The sequence below is a fragment of the Lactuca saligna genome, chromosome 4 (assembly GCF_052625555.1).
Source record: "Lactuca saligna cultivar CGN05327 chromosome 4, ASM5262555v1, whole genome shotgun sequence".
Lineage (NCBI taxonomy): Eukaryota > Viridiplantae > Streptophyta > Magnoliopsida > Asterales > Asteraceae > Lactuca > Lactuca saligna.
This window is the reverse complement of record NC_136420.1, coordinates 61,889,821-61,900,080: the sequence shown is the minus strand read 5'-3', so window position 1 is coordinate 61,900,080 and position 10,260 is coordinate 61,889,821.

Below are 10,260 nucleotides of genomic sequence, written 5' to 3'. Positions count from 1 at the left end.
CAGCTTTATATAGTTGCATCTGTAGTCCATTTTTTTTTTTTTTTTCGTGTGTAATTGTTGGGGATAAAGATAAGGATTTCAAATAGAAGAAAAGAGACACACCAAATTTGATTTTTTATTAATATTATCAATACTTACTACACCCATACTAATACATATGACTAATATATATACAATACCAGAAAGAGTTGGGTATAATCCACCCATCACAACGTTTCATGAACCAATACAATGGTTCACATGTAACTGCCATTCTTAACAGAACTAACATAAAATACTAACACTAACTTACATATTTAACAGACATTAACATGCCAACTAACAATCTAGGTTACTTTTCAACATTCCCCCTTAACCTAGATTACTAGAAGCATTTGAACTTTAATCATCATCCATCATTTTGAAGTTTTGATCTTCAAGCATCATCATTCATCATTCATCATCCATCACCTTGTTTCTTTTCACAAGGACCTCATCATCATCATGCCATTCATCATCCACAAAGGCTTCAAGATCCTCAAGTGCCATAAAAACAGTATCTCCTTTTTTAGTTTCTTTTCCATAATTGAAATTTGCGTCTACACTCTCATCCTCTTTCTTTTTCTTGCAATATTTCATAATGTGTCCTTATATGTGACAGTAATAACATTGATTTCGGATAAGGACTTTACATGTTCTTTCCTTTTTGCACCTGTAGAAACTTGAAATGCTTTTTCTGTAGTGTCATAATCAAAGTTCTTCATACGAAATTCATGGGACTGAAGTATCCCCAACAGATTTTCCAACAATAAAGCAGATGAATCCTTTGATTCTTCCACTGCTACAACCATATATTCAAATTTGCGGGTGAGGCTCTGTAGTATCTTCTGAACAACCCTCTTCTCTTCAATATCTTCCCTATTCAATCTCATTTGATTCATCAAGACAATCACCCGATTGTAAAACTCTTATATGGTTTCAGATTCTTTCATTCTTAACCGATCAAACTCACATCGCAAGGTTTGCAAACGGACTACTTTGACCCTATCTTGTCCCCTGTATGTGTTATACAATGCATCCCAGGCTTCCTTGGAAGATTTTGACCGTGATATGCTTTCAAAGATAGGATCATCAACTGACAGGTAAATCAGAAATAACGCCTTCTTGTCCTTCTTTTCTAGTTCCTTTTTTTGTTGTGCGGCGGAATTCTCTGGTTGAGAGATGCCTTTATCCACGACACTCCATAGTTCCAAAGATTCATACAGAACCTTCATCTGGATACTCCAGTGATGATAATTTTTACCATTCAATCATGGTAATTGGGTTTGATAAAGATTGTTGTTCGTAGACATCAAGATATCTTTGATTTAGAATTGCCGGCTTTGATACCACTTTGTTGGGGATAAAGATAAGGATTTCAAATAGAAGATAAGATACACACCAAATTTGATTTTTTATTAAAATGAGCAATACGTAGTACACCCATACTAATACGTCACTACTAGAAAACATGGGGTTTTCCTACGGAAAATAGCTAAGGAAAATTTTCGTAGCTAATTAGCTACGGATCAGCTATAGAATGGGATGCCCTAATTTAGTAGCAGAATAGCTACGGAATAGCTACGGACGTCGGTCTGTAGCTATTCCGTAGCTAATTAGCTACGGAATGGCTACAAATGCTATTCCGTAGCTAATTAGCTACAGAAAGGCTACGGGATACCTACAGATACTATTTACCTACGGATTAGCTACGAAGTATGTTTTGCGTTAGAATTCCGTAGCTAATCCGTAGCTAAGTAGCTACGGATTAGCTACAAATTTTTCTTATTTTTGATTTTTCGGGCACCAAATGTCGTTTTTTTTCGCTTCGTTTTTTTTACACCTCTACTATACATGATTATCTATATTTTCACCAACCTATAGCTATTAATATCGTTTATAAAGTTGTGTGCCCCTTCGGGATCAAGTACCTGTTTCACAGTTTAACATTGTAATGCTTATACTTTTCACCAATTTCTGATGGATTATATTTGTATATGTATATTTATATACATGGATGAGTTGTGATATATTTGTACGTGTATATGTATATGTATACGTGTTTGTGAGATGTATATGAACGTATTCATAAGCATTATAGTGTTAAACCACTAAACGAGCAATGAATCCCGTATGTGCACATGACTTTATAAATGATATTAATAGCTATAAATTGGTGAAAATATAGATAATCATGTATAATAAAGGTGTGAAAAAAATAGAGCGAAAAAAACCACGTTTGGTGTCCGAAAAATAAAAAATAAGAAAATATCCGTAGCTAATTAGCTACGGAATAGCTACGATATTCTAACGAAAAGCATATTTCGTAGCTAATCCTTAGGTAATTACCTACGGATTAGCTACGAAATATGCTTTCCGTTAGAATTCTGTAGCTAATTAGCTATGGATTAGCTACGGATTTTTTCTTATTTTTTATTTTTCGGACACCAAACGTTTTTTCGCTCCGTTTTTTTCACATCTCTATTATACATGATTATCTATATTTTCACCAATTTATAGCTATTAATATCATTTATAAAGTCGTGTATACATACGAGATCCATTGCTCGTTTAGTGATTTAACACTATAATGCTTATGAATATGTTCACATACATCTCACAAACTCATATACATCATCATCATCATCAAAATCATCATCACCATCATCACCATCACCATCATCACCATCATCACCACCATCACCACCATCACCACCACCACCACCATCATCATCATCATCACCATCACCACCACCATCATGATCATGATGATGATGATGATCATCACCACAACAACCACCATCACCACCATCACCACCATCACCATCACCATCACCATCATCACCATCACTATCACCATCACCATCACCATCACCATCACCATCACCATCACACCATCACCATCATCATCACCACCATCAACACCATCACCATCAACATCACCATCACCATCACCATCATCATCATCACCATTACCATCACCATCACATCATCACCATCATCATTACCACCACCACCACCACCATCATCACCACCACCACCACCACCACCATCATCATCATCATCACCACCACAACCATCATCATCATCACCACCACACCACCACCACCACCATCATCATCATCACCACCACCACCACCATCATCATCATCATCACCACCACCATCATCATCATCATCACCATCATCACCACCACCATCATCATCATCATCATCACCACCACCACAACCATCATCATCATCATCACCACCACCACACCGCCATCACCACCACCATCATCATCATCATCACCATCACCATCACCATCACCATCACACCATCACCATCATTATCACCATCACCATCACCATCACCATCACCATCACCATCACCATCACCTTCACCATCACCATCACCATCACACCATCATCATCATCATCATCACCACCACCACCATCATTATCATCACCGTCATCACCATCACCACCACCACCACCACCACCATCATCATCATCACCATCACCACCACCATCATCATCATCATGATGATGATGATTATCATCACCACAACCACCACTACCATCATCACCGTCATCACCATCACCATTCCCATCACCCTTACCCCATCATCACCATCATCACCATCATTATCATCACCATCACCATCACCATTACCATCACCATCACCATCACCCTCACTATCACCATCATCATATTCATCATCATCACCATCATTATCATCACCACCACCACCACCACCACCACTATCATCATCATCACCACCACAACCAATATCGTCATCATCATCATCACCACCACAACCAATATCGTCATCATCATCATCACCACCACACCGCCACCACCATCCTCCTCCTCCTCATCATCATCATCATCACCACTACCACCACCATCATCATAATCATCACGACCATCATCACCACCATCACCACCACCATCATCATCATCATCATCACCATCACCACCATCACCATCATCATCATCACCACCATCATTACCATCATCATCATCATCACCACCATCATCATCATCATCATCATCATCACCACCACCATCACTCGATGTAGTTGTTATTGCTGGTTGTTTAGATCCACCTGATCCCCCATGCTGCTAGATGGCATCACCCTATTAGTAGTTGCATTCAATCCCATCGTGTTGTAAATACTATAACAAAATAATGTTAAAAATTATCATTTATGCCATCTAATACATACAAAAAGTAAGATATAAATTAGAATCATATCCATACTCATACCTATATGATGTTGGAACTTGAAACGAATTGCCACCCAGAATTGGTGCTCCCAATCCCATGTTTTCCAATCTATTTATTTCACCAATTAAACGGTTACAAATAATGTCTATCCATATGTGTATAGAAAATAATCAAATATGAATACTTATTATATATCTTATTTAAATATTTCTCTAGTTTGTCTTTTCCAAGAGGTGGTGTCGCAGTAGCTTTCTGGGAAACTGATAGCCGAAATTTGCCCAGTTTTGATTGGGGATTAAATTACGTTGTTTCCCTTGGCCTCCATTCACAGTAAGATTTGGCAAATCACCTGATTTGGCAGCAACAACCATGAGTAGGTACTGCTGGTGGGCTAACATAGCAAGTTGTTGTTGATGAAGAGCATATGGTGATGCTATATTATTATTATTATTATTATTATTATTATTATTATTATTATTATTATTATATTTTTATTATTATTGCTCTTTTCAAAGAGACTCATAATATCATTTTAACATCATTCTGAGGCTTCTATGATGTTGTGTTAGGTTGTGAGAGAGAAGGTGAATCTTTGAATAGATCTTCAATTCCAAAAGTAGGAATGGTATTTGAGTCTGTATTGTTGTTAATGTTGTCAATAGGTTTTGAAACTTCTGTTGTGATTTGTGGTACTTGAACAGCAACAATTGTAAATTAATATAACAAGATAAGTTATTTGTAGAATTTAATCTTATTGAGTTATAGAATATGAGAGTAAGTAGAGTTACAAGGTAAAAAAAATTAGGGGTTGCTTTATTGTTAATAGAGCCAAATATAGGGACTTTTATGCAGATTTCCCTTTACTTTTTGTAACATAACTTATTACACTACTATGGTGTTGTACACTTGATTACGTTTTATTTTCAGCTTATTATCAACTTATTTTGCTAATGTATTGCCTATATTCAAATATTTTGAAATTAATTGTGATACAACTTAGGAAAGCCAACTAGTCCCTAGTTTACCAACCGACCCAAGCCTGGATACCTTTGCAACATTGATTACTAATGATGATTTCCTAAACAAATTGAAGGAGAGAAATATATCTTCCGTGATCATCCACTAATTTTAAAGGGAAAGATTGGTCTTACATTATTTAGGACTCTTAGCCTCCCAGCTTTAGAGCCACCAATACAACCATGGGTATTTAGATGAACTTCATATGGTTCTTCATTCATAAGACACATGGCTTCCATACAAGCTTTTACCCCTGAAAACATAACAAATATCATTAAAAACTAAAAAACATCAATTACTGGGGTAAAGAGTCTAATATTAGAAACCTTACAGTCCACAGTAACAATTCATGTTCCATTCAAAATAGTCATCAGAACTTTATATATCCTTGTACATGCACCATTTGAATCTGTAGCAGCAATGACATGGGTAACATTAGGTTTCTAGTATCTGAACGCTACTGTTTGATTATTGCTTGCAAAATCAACCAGCAAACACTGCAATTTCAAAGGTGTGGATTAAAAGAAACCCATGATGAACAAACATTAATTCTAACAAGAACAACTTTTATACCAACATTTTCTTCTGTAAAAAGATTAGAACCACAAAACACCAAACTTTGTCCGACATCCAACGGCATTGTGCAGAGATTCAGATGTGTAGATGTTCTGTAATCAGAATGACAAACATAAACAAAAATACATAGAAAAGTTATATTTAAAAAATGATACCTTTTTTGAATATCTTGCTTCCCATCATCTTCCAGCATTTCGCTTGGAAATTTCATTTTTCAATGCCTTAGACACAACATTAAATAGGTGTCCTATAAAATCCATAAAATTAAAAACCTTTTATAAGAATTATAACAGTAATAAGTGTGCATAAATAGTGGCTTACATCCCATATGCACCCAGGAATGTAATATGCACAGGGCACGTGGTAACTTCTTTGGCATGTCTCCATATAACAGCCAAGACCAACACCCTCTTTATCAGTACTGCTGCATTTTAATGTTGTAAGCTCAATAACAATATAACATACCACTGAATAAAATTATTGTGAACATGTGTAACCTTAGAGAAGTTGGCCAAAGACCCCGCTACTTCCTTCCCTTGGGCAAAAGACACAAATGGTCCACTTCCCTATACAATATAATAAAATAAACAATGTAAGCTTAACCTATCAAGATTCTTAGGTCATCTTTTTTTAAACAGACTAAAAAATTTGGCTCTAAAACTCACCTCTATCTTACTAGAAGAATGACAAATGGCAGAAGGATGTTTTTTCAAATTCACTGTATCCTGCTGCCCACTAGAAAGAGATTTTTCAATCTCGATTTCCAGGTTAGAATTGGTTGTAGTTACATTTTTAGAAGCCAAAGCATTTGTATGAGGATGACCATTTATTTGTAAACATGTATCATTTAAACTTTCGTTTGTTTTCTTTTGCCTTTTGGCTCCAATGGTTTGACTTTTAGCCCCAGAGGTAGATCTAGTGTTTGACTCTAGATTCATCCCATTAGCATCAATCTCAACCGGTCTCTTTGGTGAATATCTTATAATATTCTGAAAGGGATGACCAACTAATGTTCGTTGGTGGCACTCATCATTAGAACATACTTTTACCTAGTAAATACCTTTGCTAAACTAGAGTGATGAGAAACAGATAAATTGCAGGCGAGAAGAATCTTACTCGAGACGGTATAGACAATATGAAGGGTGTCACGGAGACGACAAATGTGGAGGGGCGCCCAGTGTTAGAGCACTGTTCATTTGACCATTATCCAGAGTACCGTCATCGTTTAATTGGACGTGAGCTTCTCAATGTCAATATAAGTACAATATATATCATCCTCAAATCTTAGCTCGTCCAATATTTCAGACGGTGACTCTTAAGGGTCTGATGCCAGATCTAGATAGTTTGGTAGCCTAAATTTCACCTTGCAATGTGCTCGTCGATGATCAGACGACCTAAATGGAAAAGTCGCCGGATTTTATGGCTTAGAAATCAGATTCAAAGGATCTTAGATTTCAACGAGTCGTTTAGAGTCTTCACATTAGTCGATTCAATGAATAAAGATAGTTAACGGAGGAAATCATAGATTTCAGATGCTGGTTCTTGGGCAACAATGGCGATGAAGCTATAAGAGAAAGAGCGATAATGAGACGAAGACGATCAATGGATTTGAAAGAAAGAGAGCATCAATTGATTGGGGGGGGGGGGGGGGGGGAACGATTTTTCTGTACCATAAATTCCCTTAGATTAATTTCAGAACCATACCCCCGTGTTTACTTTTTCCATTTATTTACAAAGGTGCCATAAAAGATCTTAACCCTTAATTTTTTTAATCTGTCAGTCCACTATTAGTTCTCGGGTTCTCAGGAAACTATAAGTGCTCAAATGATCATTCCTATATGTGTATATATATATATATATATATATATATATATATATATATATATATATATATATATATATATATATATATTCTACTAAAAGAATAGATTTATTCTCCATTTGCCATGTATCATTCTATGAGTCATCCTAATTAATTTTATGCCACTTGTGTATTGACTCTCCATTTCAAATTTCAAATTTTAAATTTCTCACTTCAATTACATAAATTAATAACATTAGAATAAAAATTAAAATAAATTTAATACATATTATAAGGTTACGTATTTATTTAAATTAACAATTATAATTTTATATAACTAAAAAGTATCTCTTAATTAATAATTTATTTAAGATAGTTAATTAATATGTTTGAATTTTTTGTATGAAGGTTTAATTAAATTATAACTATGATTCAAAGGATCTTAGATTTCAACGAGTCGTTTAGAGTCTTCACCTTAGTCGATTCAATGAATAAAGATAGTTGACGGAGGAAATCATAGATTTCAGATGTTGGTTCTTGGGCAACAATGGCAACGAAGCTATAAGATAAATAGCGATAATGAGACGAAGACGATAGATGGATTTGAAAGAAAGAGAGCATCAATTGATTGGGGGGGGGGGGGGGGGGGATGATTTTTCAGTACCATAAATTCCTTTAGATTAATTTTAGAACCATACCCCGATGTTTAATTTTTCCATTCATTTACAAAGGTGCCATAAAAGATCATTCCTATATATATATATATATATATATATATATATATATATATATATATATATATATATATATATATATATATATATATTCTAATAAAAGAATAGATTTATTCTCCATTTTTCATGTGTCATTCTATGAGTGATCCTAATTAATTTTATGCTACTTGTCAACCTATTGATTCTCCATTTCAAATTTCAAATTTCAAATTTCTCACTCCAATTACATTAAATTAATAACATTAGAATAAAAATTAAAATAAATTTAATACATATTATAAGGTCACGTATTTATTTAAATTAACGATTATAATTTTATATAATTAAAGATATCTCTTAATTAATAATTTATTTAAGATAGTTAATTAATAATTTTGAATTTTTTTGTATGAAGGTTTAATTAAATTTTTAACTGTGATTCTCACGGGTTATAAACTAATATATACATATATATATATATATATATATATATATATATATATATATATATATATATATATATATATATATATATATATATATATATATATATTAGTCATATATTGAATTTTAAGAGATACAACGTACAAAGCTTTTTGTAAAAATCAATTATGTATAACAAAAACCATTAATACTTACCAAAATTTTGAAGACTAAAATTAAGAAAGGTTATTAAAAAATTAATTTGGAGCAAAATAACAATTTTAAAATATTAAATTCATCAATATAAGTTAATTTATATCTCTTAAACTAGATACAGATAATAATTAATTTAAAATACAATATAAATATAAGTTCTAAACATAAATATTTTAATTAAAATAGTAATTTTTTTATTACATAATAAGTAATAATAAAATCTAATAATTATTTTAATTGCTGGTTTGCACGTGCACACATTTAGTGTGTGTGTGTGTATATATATATATATATATATATATATATATATATATATATATATATATCATTATCATACATACTTATAAAGCTAGTATTTTTCCTTGAACCTCACGCATTTGAAAACCCCATAAAAATTTGCAAACACCTCATGCATTTGAAACCTTCTATTTTAATGAATACCACTCAAAAGTCTCTTAATAATTATTAACAATGCAAATGTTTTATAACTTACATAATATATTTAATAAACAATTAATGGATACTCTACTATAAAAAAGTCAATCTTTTTTTGTAGACACACAAATAAAAATGACATACAAAATTCACAAAGAAAACAAGTTTAAAGTTTTTTGTGTTGGTTTGAGGGTTTTGAACAATTTTTCGAGCCATGTTATTATGTTGAAGTTTTTAATTTGTAAGTTTGTTATATACTAATTCTTTTTTTGTATTTTCTTGATTTAGGTATCCTTTTAAGAATATCATTGTATGTTGTTGTTGAAATTTTAATGTAAATTATATTAGATTCATGTTATCGATCATATGTTATGGAAGGTGATATATAATATTTAATTAACTATTGTATACATGTTTGTATGTTCATGTTGCTTCAAAACAATAATTAATTAAAAATCATGGATATGTCATATTATTCATATTATCCATGTACGCCTTTCTTAAAATGCAAATGGTATATCTTACCACTTTATATTTCATATCATCATACATACTTATAAAGCTAACATTTTTCCTTGAACCCCATGCATTTGAAACATCCATAAAAATTTGCAAACACCTCATGCATTTGAAACATCATATTTTAATGAATACCACTCAAAAGACTCTTAATAATGATTAACAATTCAAAGGTTTTATAACTTATATAATATATTTAATAAATAATTAATGGATACTCTACTATAAGAAGGGCAATCTTTTTTTAGTAGATACACAAATACAAATCATATACAAAATTCACAAAGAAAACAAGTTTAAAGTTTTTTGTGTTGGTTTGAGGGCTTTAA